Below are 17,931 nucleotides of genomic sequence, written 5' to 3'. Positions count from 1 at the left end.
GAGGGGGGAGGGGGGAAACGGGAAGCTGATTAGTGGAATGCAGTGAACTCAGTGTTCCAGCTCTGGGGTTGGAGGGGGCCCAGACAAAAAAGGAAGTGTTGTTCCTCCAATCTGTGGGTGGTCAGGGTGGGGTTGTGTGAAAGGCCATGGACAGACATGTGAACTTGAGAGTGTGACTCAGAATTGAAATGTTTGGCTATGGGGAGGTTGCTTTTGTTGAGGATGGAGAGAAGGTGCTGGGTGAAGTGATCTCCTAATCTGCGACCGGTCTCTCCGATGTAGAGAAGGCCACAGAGGGTGCACTGGATGCAGTAAATGAGTTCTGTGGAGGTACAGGTGAAGTGTTGCTTCACCTTAAAGGTCTGTTTGGGACCCAGACCATTGTGAGGGAGGAGGTGTGGGTGCAGGTATTACACCTACTATGACCTATGACTACAGTGGAAGGTGCCGGGGGGGGGGGGCGATGGGTGGGGAGGAAAGAGTGCGCAAGGGAGTCACAGAGGGAGTGGTCCCTATGGAAGGGGGAGAGGGGAGGAGAAGGAAAAATGTGTCTGGTAATGGGGTCCTGTAATAAGTGACGGAAATTCCGGAAGATAATGTGTTGGATGCAGAGGCTGGTGGAGTGATAGGTGAGGATGAGGGGTTTCTGTGTTTATTGTTTCTATGGGCGGGGGGGGGGACTAGGGCAGATGAGTGGGGAATGGAGGAGAAGTGGGTGAGGGCCAAGTTATTAGTGGTGGAGGGGAAGCCACGTTTGTGGAAGAAGGCTGACATTTCAGAGGATCTGGACTGGAAGACCTCATCTTGGGAGCAGATGTGGTGGAGATGTAGAAATTGAGAGAATGGGTTGGAGTCCTTGCAGGGGACAGGGTATGAGGATGAGTAGTCCAGGTAGTTGTGGGAGTTGGAGGGTTTGTAATAAATGTCAATGGAGAGTCTGTTTCCTGAGATGGAGACATAGAGATCCAGAAATGGGGAGAGTGTCTTCAGAGTTGGACCAGGTGAGTTTGAGGTCCGGGTGGAAATTGGCCGTGAAATTGGTGAAATTGACGAGCTCATCTTAGGTACATGAGGCCACCCCGATGTAGTTGTTCATATACTGGAGGAAGAGTTGGGAGGTCTTGCCTGTGTAGTCTTGGAGCATGTTTTGCTCCACAAAACCCACGAACAGGCAGGCATAGCTGGGACTCATGCAGCTACCCATGGCTACTCCTTTAATCTGGAGGTATTGGGATGAGTTAAAGGAAAAATTGTTACGGGTGAGGACAAGTTCTGCCAGGTGAAGAAGGGTGGTGGTGGAAGGTAACTGCTCAGGTCTGAGGTCCAGGAAAAAAATGAAGTGCTTTGAGGCCTTCTGTGTGAGGAAATGAAGGTGTAAAGGGATTGGACATCCATTGTGAAGATAAGGGAATCTGAAGTCTTGGAAGAGATGAAGGATGTGTAGGTGGGGAGGGATTGAACTGGGAAGAAATGATGGAGTCAAGGTAGGATGAAATTAATTCCATGGGGCAAAACCGAGCAGAGACAATGGGTCTGCTTGGATGGTCAGGTTTATGTATCCTGGGTAGAAGGTAGAAACAGGCAGTGAAAGGATGGGAGACAATGAGGTTGGAGACCATGGTGGGGGGCGGTGCCCAGATTTGATCAGGTGGGAGATGGTATGGGAGACAGTGGCTTGATGGGTGATGGTGGGGTCCTGTGGAAGGGGTTGATAGGAGGTTCAGAGCTGTCGATTGGCCTCAGCCAGGTAGGGGTCAGTGCTCCAGACCACAACAGCACCACCCTTGTCTGCGGGTTTGATAGTGAGGTGAGGGCTGTTGCGGAGAGAGTGGTGGGCTGTCTTTTGTCAACTTATACCTCTCATTTTGTTCGTTTTAGATTGGTCACAGTGTTTGAGCTACCAAAAGAAAATAGACACACACCGAGAGCAGTTCAGTTTATACAAATGTTTATTACAAATTCAAAAGCTGATTTCACACTACAATATGCAAGCCCTTCCCAACTATACATCAACGCTTGGACTGGTCCCAACTGCCGAAGCGAGGCAACGACTGCACACTTGTAGTAGGTTGTCAGAGCGCCGGTTGCAGCTTCTCCACCTCCCCTGACCGGGACATTGGCTGGACTCCAGAAGTTCTTCTTCTTCTTCTTGAGAGATGTTGCCACCTCTCGGAGAGTCTCTAACTTCAGCAGCGAGACCATGGCTTATATTACCCAAAAACTGCTTACCCAAGCACCTATTCCCAGCACAGCAAGAAAGATAAGTAAGCAAGCTAGCATGCTAGGTTAATTAACGAATAGCATAATTTTCAGCTTATCATTTTGAATATAATGGTTTATTCTTCATCAAGGCTAGGCCTCTGACAGTCTGTGACCAAAACAAGCAGGAAGATTAAATGTTCTCGGTACACAGATGTCCTTTCTTCAGATAACAGCATCTCGGTAGAATTTTGCTTATGTCTGCTGAGTCTAAAAACAATTAGGTTCTCAGCATTGCAGAACCCAAAGCTGCAAGTTTTAAAAAAAAGGTTCTCAGCTCTGCAGAGCCAAGAGCTGGAAATTAAGAAAAAACAGGTTAAAAAATAGGTTAGAATCTTCCATTACAAGGGCAGAGCGTTCTGAGGAGGTAAGGTTGGAGTAGGATAGGGGGGTAGTGAAGTTGAGATTGTTGATGTCCCCACAGCATTTGAAGATAAAAAGGTCCAGAGCAGGCAGCTGGCCAGGAGGAGGTCCAGGAGGAGGAAGAGATGGAAGAAAGGGTCGGGGGGGGCGGGGGGGGAGGTGGGTGTTGGAGAGTTGCGGCTGAAGTAGTGGGCCTGGAGATGGAGGCGACAGAAAAAGAGTTCAGCATCGTGGCGTGTGTGGAATTCGTTGAGGTGTGGATGGAGGGGGTTGAAGGTGAGGCCTCTGCTGAGGAAGAGTGCTCCACCTCCGAGAGGGGAAGATCAGAGGGGAAGGTAAAAACCAGAGTGGGAGTCAGTGTGGTGAGGGTGTTGGGGGGAGTGGGAGAGTTGGAGAGGTCTGAGGATGGAGAAGGGAAGTAGGGTATTCTGTCTGGTGGTCTGAAACAAGTGGACCTGTTCTGGGACCCCTGCTCTTTGTGATTTTTATAAAGACTGGATGAAGAGGCAGAAGGAAGTTTGCAGTCAATATGAAGGGTGGAGGAGTTGTAGATGGAGCTGAAGGTTGTCGTTAGTTATAAAAGGATATAGACAGGATGTAGAGTTGGACAGAAAAGTGGCAGATGGACTTCAATCAGCATAATTGTGAGGTGATGCATTTTGGAATGTCAAACCTGAAGTCTGGATACAGGTTAATTGTTGGATACTTGACAATGTGGATGAACAGAGGGACCTTGGGGTTCAAATCCATACATCCCTCAAGATCGCTGCACAGGTTGATAGGATTGTTAAGAAGGCCTATGAGATGCTGGGCTTCATTAATAGGGGGAATGAGTTCAGGTGTTAAAAGATCATGTTACAACTCTACAAATCTCTGGTAAGACCACACTTAGAGTATTGTGTTCAGTTCTGGTCACCTCATTATAGGAAGGATGTGGAAGCTATGGAGATTTACCAGGATGTTGCCTGAATTGGAGAACGTCTTATGAGGTAAGGTTCACTTTGGAGCATAGAAGGATGAGCTGAGACTTGAGAGAGCTCTACATGATTCTGAGAGGCATAGATAGGGTAGACGGCCAGTACCTGTTTCCCAGGACAGAGGACATCTGTACAAAGTGAAGGGAAGGAAATATAGGGGAGACCTTAGGAGTAAGTTTTTTACACAGAGAGTTGTGAGTGCCTGGAATACCTTGCCGGGGATGGTGGGGGAGATTGACTAATTAGTGACTTTTAAGAGTCTCTTAGACAGACACATGGATGAAAACAAAATAGAGGTTTACAGGATAGGGAGGGTTTAGTACTTTTTTTTGGTGGGAATATATGGGTCAGCACAACATTGAGGGCCAAAGGGCCTGTACTGTGCAGTAATGTTCTATCTCTCTTAAATACCCCCACTGACCTGGCCTCCACAACTGCCTGTGGCAACAAATTCCACAGATTTAACATCCACTGACTGAAGAAATCCATCTGCATCTCTGTTCTGAGCGGACATCCTTAAATCCTGAAGTTGTGCCTTCTTGTCCTAGACTCTCCCACCATGGGAAACAACCTTTTGATATCTACTCTGTCCATATCTTTCAAAGTTCAAAAGATTTCAATGAGATCCCCTCATTCTCATAAATTCCAATGAATATAGGCCAACCACAGTGCTGTCAAACACTGCTCGTGTGATAACTCTTTCATTCCTAGAATCATCTGTGACAACCTCCTCTCCAACGTCAGCACATCCTTTCTTAAATGAGGAGCCCAAAACTGCCACAATACTCCACGTGAGGTCTCACCAGTGTCATATAAAGCCTCAACATCACATCCCTGCTCTTTATATTTGCCTTCTTCATCACCGACTCAACCTGCAAGTTTCCCTTCAGGTTGTCCTGCATGAGGATGCCAAGGTCCTTGCATCTGGGTATTTTCACTTTTCTCCCCATTTAGACATTTAGCAAGTAGTCTGCCTGTTTATATTTTCTACTAAAGTGCACAACCCTCCACTTTGTGACAGTATATTTCATTTGCCACTTCTCTGCCCATTCTCCTAATCTGTCCAAGTCCTTCTGTATCCGCCCTGTTTCCTCACCACTACCTGCTCCTGCACCTCCCTTTGAATCATTTTCAAACTTGGCTACAAAGCCATTCATTCCATAATCTAAATCATTAATATACAACGTAATATACAACGTAAAAAGAATATCTCTGTATTCCGACTCTCTGCTTCCTGCCAATCAGCCAATACTCTACCCACGCTGGTATGTTTCCTGTTATGCCATGGGCTCTTATCTTGTTAAGTAACCTCATGTGCGGCACCTTGTCAAAGCCCTTCTGAAAATCCAAATTCACAACATTCACTGCATTTCCTTTATCCAGCCGGCTTGTCACTTCCTCAAAGAATATCAGGCAAGATTTTCCCTTAAGGGCTTTGGGCCATCCTGTAATGTGCCTCCAAGTTCTCCGTAACCTCATCCTTGACAATCAGTATCTTCCTGATGACTGATGTCGGGCTAACTGGTCTAGAATTTCCTTTTCTGTTGTCTCCCTCCCTGCTTGAATAGTGGGGTGACATTATGATTTTCCAGTCCTCCTGGAACATGCCACAATCTTGAAAGATCAGTAACAGTATCTCCACAATCTCTACTGCTACCTCTTTCAGGACCCACAGGTGCAATTCATCTGGTCCGGGAGACTTGTCCACCTTTAGATCATTTGGCTTTCTGAGCACCTTCGCCCTTGAAATTGCACTCACTTCCCTTCCCTGAAACCCTTCGACATCTGGTACACTGCTAATGTCTTCCACAGGGGAGTGATGGAAAATACTCATTTAGCACCTCGGCCATCTCATTGTTTCTCATATAATTTCTCCAGCATAATTTTTTATTGCTCCTCTATCTATTCTCACCTCTCATTTACTCTTTAGATACTTTTTTTTTTTAAATTTTTTATTTTTCACACCATAAATCACAATAGCCATGATATACACTTTTTCTTTTCCACACATTTACAGTGACTTTTTCTCCCTCCCTACTTGAAGAAGCTTTTTGTATCCTACATGATATTATTTGCCTGCCTATTTCCATTACCACTCTCTGGCTCTCACACAAAGAAAACGTTTAATCCCATATCCCAATATCAAGTGACTGAACCTTCCTGTTCAATCTCCTATGTAGGACCTTCTAAAGGCCTTAATAAGGTTCATGTGGACAAGATCCACAACCTTTCTTGGAAACCTCCTCAAAAATCTGTAAATTCTGCAGCACTAAAAATATAGACATGATCCACCACACACAATTATCCCTAATCAATCCCTGACTATCCAAAAACTTGTATATTCGATCTCTTAGGATACCTTCCATCAATATTCCTACTACTGACATTAGGATCATTGGTTTATAATTTCATCGACTTGGAGCTTTTCTAATATAACAGAACAACATTACCTATCCTCCAGTCCTCCAACACCTCACCTGTGGCTAAGGTCGCTTAAGTACCTCAGTCAGGGCCCATCCATTTTCTCAACTAGCTCCCTCAAGGTCCGAGGGAATAATTTGTCAGGCCCTTGGGATTTATCCATCCTGATTTGCCTCAAGACAGCAAGCACTTCCTCCTCTATAATCTGCATAGGTTCCATGACCTCGCTGCTTTTTGCCTCTCTTCCATAAGTTCCATGACCTTTTTTTTTAAAAAATTTTTTTATTTTTCACACCATAAATCACATTAGCCATGATATACACTTTTTCTTTTTCACACATATACAGTGACTTTTTCTCCCCCCCCCCCCGCTCCTCCCAGGCCACCCCCCCACCACCCCCCCTCTCATCCATTTTAGGTATACAATCTAGGTTGCATTAAACCAGTCAGACAATGTTGTCATTCAACAAAAATACACCAGAAATTCTACTGAGTCCATTCTTTTCTTTCCTTCTCCTTCCATCAACTTAGGTAATGTTTGTCCCCGGTAGGTTTTCGCTATTGTATTTAATGTAAGGCTCCCATATTTGTTTGAATATTTCAATATTATTTCTTAAACTATATGTTATTTTTTCTAATGGAATACATTTATTCATTTCTATATACCATTGTTGTATTTTCAAATTATCTTCCAATTTCCAGGTTGACATAATACATTTTTTTGCTACGGCTAGAGCTATCTTAACAAATCTTTTTTGTGCATCCTCCTAATCAATTCCAAATTCTTTGTTTTTTATGTTACTTAGGAGAAAGATCTCTGGATTCTTTGGTATATTGTTTTCTGTTATTTTATTTAATATCTGATTGAGATCATCCCAAAATTTTTCTACTCTCTCACATGTCCAGATTGCATGAATTGTTGTTCCCATTTCTTTTTTACATCGAAAACATCTATCAGATACTGTTGGGTCCCATTTATTTAACTTTTGCGGTGTAATGTATAGTCTGTGTAACCAATTATATTGTATCATACGTAGCCTCGTATTTATTGTATTTCTCATCGTTCCAGAACATAATTTCTCCCATGTTTCCTTTTTTATCTTTATATTTAAATCTTGTTCCCATTTTTGTTTAGTTTTACCATTTGTTTCCTCATTCTCCTTTTCTTGCAGTTTAATATACATATTTGTTATAAATCTTTTGATTAACATTGTATCTGTACTCACATATTCAAGGTTACTTCCCTCTGGTAAACTCAAATTGCTTCCTAATTTATCCTTCAAGTAGGATCTCAGTTGGTAATATGCCAGCGCTGTATCTCCAGTTATATTGTACTTATCTCTCATTTGTTCAAAGGATAAGAATCTACTTCCTGAAAAACAATTTTCTATTCTTTTAATCCCTTTTTTTTCCCATTCTCTAAAGGAAAGGTTATCTATTGTAAAAGGGAGTAGCTTATTTTGCGTCAATATTAGTTTTGGTAATTGATAATTTGTTTTATTTCTTTCTACATGAATCTTCTTCCAAATATTGAGGAGATGATGTAGTACTGGAGAAGTTCTATGTTGTACCAATTTTTCATCCCATTTATATAATATGTGTTCAGGTATCTTTTCCCCTATTTTATCTAATTCTAATCTCGTCCAGTCTGGTTTTTCCCTTGTTTGATAAAAATCTGATAGGTATCTTAATTGTGCGGCTCTATAATAATTTTTGAAGTTTGGCAATTGTAAGCCTCCTTGTTTATACCATTCTGTTAATTTATCTAGTGCTATCCTCGGTTTCCCCCCTCTCCATAAAAATTTCCTTATTATTTTCTTTAACTCTTTGAAGAATTTTTCTGTCAGTTGTATTGGTAATGCCTGAAATAAGTATAATATCCTTGGAAAAATGTTCATTTTAATACAGTTTATCCTTCCTATCAGTGTTAGTGGTAAATCTTTCCAATGCTCTAAATCGTCCTGTAATTTTTTCATTAGTGGATAGCAATTGAGTTTATATAGTTGGCCGAGATTTTTGTTTATTTGTACACCTAGGTATCTTATTGCCTGCATTTGCCATCTGAATGGAGATTCCTTCTTAAATTTTGAGAAATCCGCATTATTCATAGGCATTGCTTCACTTTTATTTATGTTTATCTTGTAACCTGACACTTCTCCATATTCCTTCAATTTCTTATATAATTCTTTTATTGATAGTTCTGGTTCTGTTAAGTACACTATAACATCATCCGCAAATAGACTGATTTTATATTCCCTGTCTTTTATTTTTATTCCTTTTATATTATTATCTATTCTTATCAATTCTGCTAGTGGCTCTATAGATAGCGCAAACAATAAAGGTGATAGTGGGCATCCCTGCCGCGTTGACCTGCTTAAGTTAAATTGCTTTGATACATGTCCATTTACTGTCACTTTCGCTAACGGTCACATATAATGCTTTAATCCAATTAATATACTTCTCCGGTAGATTGAATTTTTGCAATCCTTTGAACAAATAATTCCATTCTACTCTGTCGAAGGCCTTCTCTGCGTCTAAAGCAACTGCTACTGTAGGTGCTTTATTTCCTTCTGCTGCATGAATTAAGTTAATAAATTTACAAATATTGTCTGTTGTGCGTCTTTTTTTGATAAATCCAGTTTGGTCTAAATTTACCATTTTCGGTACCTGTTCTGCTAATCTGTTTGCTAATAGTTTAGCTATTATCTTATAATCTGTGTTTAGCAAAGATATTGGTCTATATGACGCTGGTGAGAGTGGATCTTTCCCTTGTTTTAGTATTACTGTAATTATTGCTGTTTTACATGAATCTGGTAAGCATTGTGTTTCATCAATCTGGTTGATTACATCCAGGAGGGGCGGTATTAATAAGTCTTTAAATGTTTTGTAGAATTCTATTGGAAATCCATCCTCTCCTGATGTCTTATTATTTGGTAATTTTTTTATTATCTCTTGTATTTCTACTCTTCCAAATGGTTCTGTTAATTTATTTTGTTCCTCTATTTGTAGTTTTGGTAGTTCAATTTTAGTCAAAAATTCATCTATTTTCCCTTCTTTCCCTTCGTTTTCAGTTCGGTATAATTGTTCATAGAATTCTCTAAAGTTTTCCTTAATTTCTTTTGGATTATATGTAATTTGTTTGTCTTTTTTCCTTGATGCCAATACCATTTTCTTAGCTTGTTCTGTCTTAAGCTGCCATGCTAGGATTTTGTGCGTTTTTTCACCTAGTTCATAATATTTCTGTTTTGTCTTCATTATATTCTTCTCTACCTTATATGTTTGTAATGTTTCATATTTTATTTTTTTATCCGCCAATTCTCTTCTTTTAGTTGTATCTTCCTTCATTGCTAATTTTTTTTCTATGTTTACTATTTCCCTTTCCAACTGCTCTGTTTCCTGATTATAGTCCTTCTTCATCTTGGTTACATAACTTATTATTTGCCCTCTAATGAATGCTTTCATTGCGTCCCATAGTATAAACTTATCTTCCACTGATTCCGTATTTACTTCAAAATACATTTTTAATTGTTTTTCAATAAATTCTCTAAAATCCTGTCTTTTAAGTAGCATGGGGTTTAATCTCCATCTATACATTCTTGGAGGGATGTCCTCTAGCTTTACTGTCAATATTAAGGGTGAATGGTCCGATAGCATTCTCGCTTTATATTCTGTTTTTCTTACTCTATCCTGCATACTAGCTGATAACAAAAATAGGTCTATTCTTGAGTATGTTTTATGTCTAGCCGAGTAGTATGAGTATTCCTTTTCTTTTGGGTTTTGTTTCCTCCATATATCCAAAAGTTTCATTTCTTGCATTGATTTAATTATAAATTTGGTTACTTTGTTCTTCCTGTTAATTTTTTTCCCCGTTTTATCCATATTTGGATCCAAATTCAGGTTGAAATCCCCTCCTATTAGTATGTTCCCTTGCGTATTAGCTACCTTCAAAAAGATATCTTGCATAAACTTTTGATCTTCTTCGTTAGGTGAATATACATTAAGTAGATTCCAAAACTCCGAATATATCTGACATTTTATCATAACATATCTCCCTGCTGGATCTATTATTTCCTCTTCTATTTTAAATGGCACATTTTTACTAATTAATATAGCCACTCCTCTTGCTTTTGAATTATACGATGCTGCTGTTACATGTCCTACCCAATCTCTCTTTAATTTCTTGTGCTCCAATTCAGTTAAGTGTGTTTCTTGGACGAATGCTATATCAATTTTTTCCTTTTTCAGTAAATTTAGTAGTTTCTTCCTTTTAATTTGGTTATGTATTCCATTAAAATTTAAAGTCATATAGTTCAGCGTAGCTATTTTATATTTTGTTTATCTTCTCTTTCCGTTTTTCCATCATTACCTTTCCTCCTTTTCCATTTCTGTTTTCTTATTTTCAACTCTTTATAAGACAACATTCCTACAACATCCAACATTTTCCTTATTCATATCTTCTTTATCCCCAATCTCCCCTTCCCCTCCTGAGTTGTCCTTTATCCCTTGTCGGACAACCACATCTCCCCTCTCCATTTGGGTTTGCGAATCCACTCGCAAGCATCAACTGATTTTGCAGTGACCGCTATTTCCCCCCACCCAGCCCCCCCCAGAAAAGATTTCACTTTTCATATGTAACAAAGGTCACTCTTTTAATTCCCTCCTTATTCTCTCTATTCCATTACCTTCCCTTATTAATTCTTGTCTATACTATCTATATTTTCCTCTAAGTACAGATGCATTCACGTATGCACATTGTCTCTATTCACTCTTATACCTCTTTACCCGCATACATATCAATCGTGATCATTTTTACTCTCATTACCCGTCTTCATGCTTCAGTCTATTTTTGTAATTGTTCTGCAAATTTTCGTGCTTCTTCTGGATCCGAGAATAGTCTGTTTTGTTGTCCTGGAATAAATATTTTCAATACTGCTGGATGCTTTAGTATAAATTTATATCCTTTCTTCCATAAAATCGCCTTTGCTGTATTGAACTCTTTTCTCTTCTTTAGGAGTTCAAAACTTATATCTGGATAAATGAAGATTTTTTGCCCTTTATACTCCAGTGGTTTGTTGCCCTCTCTTACTTTTTCCATTGTCTTCTCCAGTACCTTTTCTCTTGTAGTATATCTTAGGAATTTTACTAAAATAGATCTTGGTTTTTGTTGTGGTTGTGGTTTAGAGGCCAATGCTCTATGTGCCCTTTCTATTTCCATTTCTTGCTGTAGTTCTGGACATCCTAGGGTCTTAGGGATCCAATCTTTTATAAACTCCCTCATATTCTTGCCTTCTTCATCGTCCTTAAGGCCCACTATCTTTATGTTATTTCTTCTGTTATAATTTTCCATTATATCTATTTTTTGAGCTAGTAGTTCCTGTGTCTCTTTAGTTTTTTTATTAGATTCCTCCAATTTCTTTTTTAAGTCTTCTACCTCCATTTCTGCTGCTACTGCCCGCTCTTCCATCTTGTCCATTTTCTTTCCCATTTCTGTTAAGGTCATATCTATTTTATTCATTTTCTCTTCTGTGTTGTTTATTCTTCTTCTTAAATCATTAAATTCCTGTGTTTGCCATTCTTTAAATGACTCCATGTATCATCTAACAAGAGAAAGTATATCCTTTATCTTGCCTTTCCCTTCTTCTTCTATTTCACTGTACTCTTCCTCTTCCTCTTCTTCTTCCTCTGGGTTGGCCATCTGTTGTTTCTTTGGTGCCCTTTTCTTCTCTTCTTTCTTGTTTCCATTGTCTTCTGTGGTCTCTTCTTGCTGCAGGTGTTCTGCAGCTGTCGTTGCCGGCTGTGGAGATTTACTCCCCAGCTGGTCAACCCTCCCGTCGGTGTGTTTTTTTGCATGCGCGGTTGCGCACTTTTACTCGGCTCAGCGAGCCATTTTTGTAGTCCTATTTCTACCGACCTGAGGAAGCGGGCTTCTCTCTCCAAAGCGGGCCTCTTCGGACAGGTAAGGCCTTCTCCTTCTTCCTCCGTTGTCTTCTCTTCTTCTCTTCTTACCGTTGATTTTGTTTTTTCTTTTTTGTCACCATCTTCTTTCCACCTTTATACTCACTTTTCTTTAACTTTTATTTCTGTGCCTTTGTATTTTCTCTTGTTTTTCCCGTCTTTTCTGGAGAGGGCTGGAGTTCACCGTCCGGCCACTACTCCATCCCGTGACTCCTCCCCTCATAAGTTCCATGACCTTGTTGCTTGTTACCTCTCTTCCATAGTTTCACTGTCCATCTCCAGTATGAAACCCCTTTCAAATCTCCTCCATCTGTTTTGGATCATGTGTAGGTAACCACTCTGACTTACAACAGGACCAATTTTGTCCCTTGCGTCTATGGGACTTCTATCACCTTGTCTCTCAGAGCAACGTTATGCCTTAACAAGAATCTAATATTCTTGTTTAAGTGTTCTCTTGCATTTCTTATACCCTTCCAGAACCTTGTTTGTTTCTTGCTGCCTATACCTGCTGTCACCTTTTCTTCTTAATCAGGGTCTCAATATGTTTTGAAAACCAAGTGAAATATGAAAGTCTGCAGATGCAGAACTTGAAAACTAAGGTTTCCTAAACCTGTTAATCTTAACTTTAATTCTGACAGGAGCTCACAAACTTTGTACTCTCAAAAGTTTTCTTTGAAGGCTTTCCAGCTTCCAAGCACACCTTTGCTGGAATCCACACTTACCAGATCCTTACTGATTCCCTGAAAATCAGCTTTTCCAATTAGACAGAGTTAGATACCTTTTGTATTGTTTGTGAGGTACAGGGAAAAGGCAGGTAACTGGAGCGGAGACCAGCCAGGTCAGCCATGATCCTATTGAATGGTGAAGCAGGCCAGATGGCTGATTCCTGCTCTTAGTTCTGATGTCCTTCTTCCAAGTCTGCAGTCCTGTGACTGGGGATAGGTCAATGTTCCAAACCCAGGCTACCCAACCCAGATGCCTAACCTAAGGAGCTCAGTTGTAGGTTCTCCATCCAATGGCCTATTCCCCATGCCAACTTTGTTTATGGAAATCTGATCTAAAAATAGGTGCTGGAAACTATCCGCGGGTCGGTGTTAGGAGAAACAATTAATGTTTCAGGTCTGTGACCTTCAGAGCTGGGAAAGAAAGGTGAAGGAGGGATATATAATACAAAAGGAATGTCTGTGATAGGATGTGGTATGTTTCTTGGTCTGTGTAATGAGTTATTAATGGTTAAGTTAGACCAGTTGATTGGAATAAGAAAAGCGGAGTCAGGGTGAAATATAAAACAGAAGAGGGAAAATGCAGGAAAACAGAGGCCAAGGAACATCCGTCAAAAGAGAAACAGTTAATGTCTCAGATGAGGGACCCCTCCTCAGACGTCAGACGAGAGAGAGAGAGAGAGAGAGAGAGAGAGAGAGAGAGAGAGAGAGAGAGAGAGGATCATGGAATGTGGAGGGTGGATGAGGGAGATTCTTATATTTTAATTTAGACGTACAGCGCAGTAACAGGCCCTTGATACATATTTGAATGGTGGGAGGAAACCAGAGCCCCCAGGGAAAACCCACACAGATGTGGGGAGAACCTTTCAGATAGCGCAGGATTTGAACCCAGGTCCTGATCAATGGGCATTGTAAAGGTGTTGTGCTAACCGCTATGCCAACTGTGCTGACCCTTTGATGAGGTGAGGGTGTGTGGCAGGTGGGATCAGCTTGAGTTGCTTTTGCAGCCCTGGCATACCAGGATACAATCATTGGGGAATGGAGGGAGGGTGGTATTTGTAAATCGTTCTCGTATCAGTTGTTGAAATGTCTACAATTATTGCCATGTGTACAGAGGTACATTGAGAAAGTTTGTTTGGGTTGGGAGTCACGTGATGGAGTAGTGGCCGGACGGTGAACTCCAGCCCTCTCCAGAAAAGTTGGAAAAAGCAAAGGAAAACACAAAGGCACAAAAATAAAAATTAAAGAAAAGTGAATATAAAGGTGGAAAGAAGATGGCGACGAAAAAAGAAAAATTGAAATCAACGGTAAGAAGAGAGGAAGAGAAGACAACGGAAGAAGAAGGAGAAGGCCTTACCTGTTCGAAGAGGCCCGCGGTGGAGAGAGAAACCCGCTCCCTCAGGTCGGTAGAAAGTGGACTACAAAAATGGCTCGCTGAGCCGAGTAAAAGTGCGCAACCGCGCATGCAAAAAAACACACCGACGGGAGGGTTGACCAGCTGGGGAGTCGATCTCCACAACCGGCAATGACAGCTGCAGAACACCTGCAGCAAGAGGAGAACATAGAAGACAACGTAAACAAGAAAGAAGAGAAGAAAAGGGCAACAAAGAAACAACAGATGGCCAACCCAGAGGAAGAAGAAGAGGAAGAGGAAGAGTACAGTGAAATAGAAGAAGAAGGGAAAGGCAAGATAAAGGATATACTTTCTCTTATTAAAGAATACATGGACTTATTTAAAGAATGGCAAGCGCAAGAATTTGATGATTTAAGAAGAAGAATAAACAATACAGAAGAGAAAATGAATAAAATAGATATGACCTTAACAGAAATGGGAAAGAGAATGGACAAGATGGAAGAGCGGGAAGCAGCAGTAGAAATGGAGGTAGAGGACTTAAAAAAGAAATTAGAGGAATCTAATAAAAAAGTTATAGAGACACAAGAACTGTTAGCTCAGAAAATAGATATAATGGAAAATTATAACAGAAGAAATAACATAAAGATAGTGGGCCTTAAGGAAGATGAAGAAGGCAAGAATATGAGAGAGTTTATAAAAGATTGGATCCCCAGGATCCTAGGATGTCCAGAACTACAGCAAGATATGGAAATAGAAAGGGCACATAGAGCATTGGCCTTTAAACCACAACCACAACAAAGGCCAAGATCTATTTTAGTGAAATTCCTAAGATATACTACAAGAGAAAAGGTACTGGAGAAGACAATGGAAAAAGTAAGAGAGGGCAACAAGCCGCTGGAGTACAAAGGGTTAAAAAATCTTCACTTATCCAGATATAAGTTTTGAACTCCTGAAGAAGAGAAAGGAGTTCAATACAGCAAAGGCGATTTTATGGAAGAAAGGGTATAAATTTATACTAAAGCATCTAGCGGTATTGAAAATATTTATTCCAGGACAACAAAACAGACTATTCTCGGATCCAGAGGAAGCACGAAAATTTGCAGAACAATTACAAAATAGACTGAGGGATGAAGACGTGTAACGAGAGTACAAAAGACTGAGAACTAAAAAGACACATAAGTTTTGAACTCCTGAAGAAGAGAAAGGAGTTCAATACATCGAAAACGATCTTATGGGAAAAAAAACTATTCTCGGATCCAGAGGAAGCAAGGAAATTTGCAGAACAACTACAAAACAACCAGAGAGATGAAGATATGTAATAAGAGTAAAAATGACCACGATTTATATGTATGTGGATAAAGAGGTATATGTGTGTATATGTATAATGTGCATACATGAATGTATCAGTATTTAGAGGAAAATATAGATAGTATAGACAAGAATTAATAAGGGAAGGAAATGGAATAGAGGGAATAAGGAGGGAACTAAAAGAGTGACCTTTGTTACATATGAAAAGTGAAATCTTTTCGGGGGGGGCTGGGTGGGGAGGAGTTGCGGTCACTGCAAAATCAGCTGACGCTTGCGAGTGAATTCGCAAATCCAAATGGAGAGGGGAGATGTGGTTGTCCGACAAGGGATAAAGGACAACTCAGGAGGGATAGGGGAGATTGGGGCTAAAGAAGTTTTAAATAGGAGAATAAGGAAAATGTTTGATATTTTAGGAATGTTGTCTTATAAAGGGTTCAAAACAAGAAAACAGAAATGGATAAGAAGTAAAGGTAATGATGGAGAAACGGAAAGGGAAGATAAACAAAGTATAAAATAGCTAAGTTGAACTATATGACTTTAAATATTAATGAAATACATAACCAAATTAAAAGGAATAAACTGCTAAATTTACTGAAAAAAGAAAAAATTGATATAGCATTTGTGCAAGAAACACATTTAACTGAATTGGAGCACAAGAAATTAAAGAGAGATTGGGTAGGACACGTAACAGCAGCATCGTATAATTCAAAAGCAAGAGGAGTAGCTATATTAATTAATAAAAATGTGCCATTTAAAATAGAAAAGGAAATAATAGATCCAGCAGGGAGATATGTAATGATAAAATGTCAGATATATTCGGAGTTTTGGAATCTACTCAATGTATATTCACCTAACGAAGAAGATCAAAAGTTTATGCAAGATATCTTTTTGAAGGTAGCAGATATGCAAGGGAACATATTAATAGGAGGGGACTTCAACCTGAATTTGGATTCAAATATGGACAAAACTGGGAAAAAAATTAACAGAAAGAACAAAGTAACCAAATTTATAATTAAATCGATGGAAGAAATGCAACTTTTGGATATATGGAGGAAACAACACCCAAAGGAAAAGGAATATTCATATTACTTGGCTAGACATAAAACATACTCAAGAATAGACCTATTTTTGTTATCAGCTCGTATGCAAGATAGAGTAAGAAAAACAGAATATAAAGCTAGAATACTATCGGACCATTCACCCTTAATATTGACAGTAAAGTTAGAAGACATCCCTCCAAGAATGTAAAGATGGAGATTAAACCCCATGTTACTTAAAAGGCAGGATTTTAGACAATTTATTGAAAAACAAATAAAAATGTATTTTGAAATAAATACGGAATCAGTGGAAGATAAGTTTATACTATGGGATGCAATGAAAGCATTCATTAGAGGGCAAATAATAAGTTATGTAACCAAGATGAAGAAGGACTATAATCAGGAAACAGAGCAGTTGGAAAGGGAAATAGTAAATATAGAAAAAGAATTAGCAATGAAGGAAGATACAACTAAAAGAAGAGAATTGGCGGATAAAAAAATAAAATATGAAACACTACAAACATATAAGTTGGAGAAGGCAAAACAGAAATATTATGAACTAGGTGAAAAAACGCACAAAATCCTAGCATGGCAGCTTAAGACAGAACAAGCTAAGAAAATGGTATTGGCATCAAGGAAAAAAGACAAACAAATTACATATAATCCAAAAGAAATTAAGGAAAACTTTAGAGGATTTAATGAACAATTATGCTGAACTGAAAACGAAGGGAAAGAAGGGAAAATAGATGAATTTCTGACTAAAATTGAACTACCAAAACTACAAATAGAGGAACAAAATAAATTAACAGAGCCATTTGGAATAGTAGAAATACAAGAGATAATAAAAAAATTACCAAATAATAAAACACCAGGAGAGGATGGATTCCCAATAGAATTCTACAAAACATTTAAAGACTTATTAATTCCGCCCCTCCTGGAAGTAATCAACCAGATTGATAAAACACAAAGCTTACCAGATTCATGTGAAACAGCAATAATTATAGTAATACTAAAGCAAGGGAAAGATCCACTCTCACCAGCGTCATATAGACCAATATCTTTACTTAACACAGATTATAAGATAATAGCTAAACTATTAGCAAACAGATTAGTAGAGTATGTACCGAAAATGGTAAATTTAGACCAAACTGGATTTATCAAAAAAAGACGCACAACAGACAATATTTGTAAATTTATTAACTTAATCCATGCAGTAGAAGGGAATAAAGCACCTACAGTAGCTGTCGCTTTAGACGCAGAGAAGGCCTTTGACAGAGTAGAATGGAATTATTTGTTCAAAGTATTGCAAAAATTCAGTTTACCGGAGAAGTATATTAATTGGATTAAAGCATTATATAAGGGACCGTTAGCGAAAGTGACAGTAAATGGACATGTATCAAAGCACTTTAACTTAAGCAGGTCAACACGGCAGGGATGTCCACTATCACCTTTATTGTTTGCGTTAGCTATAGAATTGATAAGAACAGATAATAATATAAAAGGAATAAAAATAAAAGAAAAGGAATATAAAATCA

General features: G+C 39.3%; 1 protein-coding gene across 4 annotated transcripts in view; it reads left to right on the top strand.

Moving 5' to 3' along the window:
* Positions 1-17,931, top strand: part of btk (Bruton agammaglobulinemia tyrosine kinase) — a 181,315-nt gene that overhangs the window by 61,924 nt on the left and 101,460 nt on the right. The window contains exon 2 of one of the 4 annotated variants that reach the window (XM_069893799.1): positions 1,879-2,264. The exons of the other annotated variants lie outside the window; for them this stretch is intronic. The gene's annotated coding sequence lies outside the window, so the exon portion shown is untranslated. The remainder of the gene's footprint in view (positions 1-1,878; positions 2,265-17,931) is intronic. 4 annotated transcript variants of the gene reach the window in all.

This window comes from Narcine bancroftii, chromosome 8, assembly GCF_036971445.1.
Source record: "Narcine bancroftii isolate sNarBan1 chromosome 8, sNarBan1.hap1, whole genome shotgun sequence".
In the NCBI taxonomy this organism is placed as follows: Eukaryota; Metazoa; Chordata; class Chondrichthyes; order Torpediniformes; family Narcinidae; genus Narcine; species Narcine bancroftii.
The sequence above is the reverse complement of the archived record's forward strand: the minus strand, read 5'-3'. Positions and strand labels throughout refer to the sequence as shown.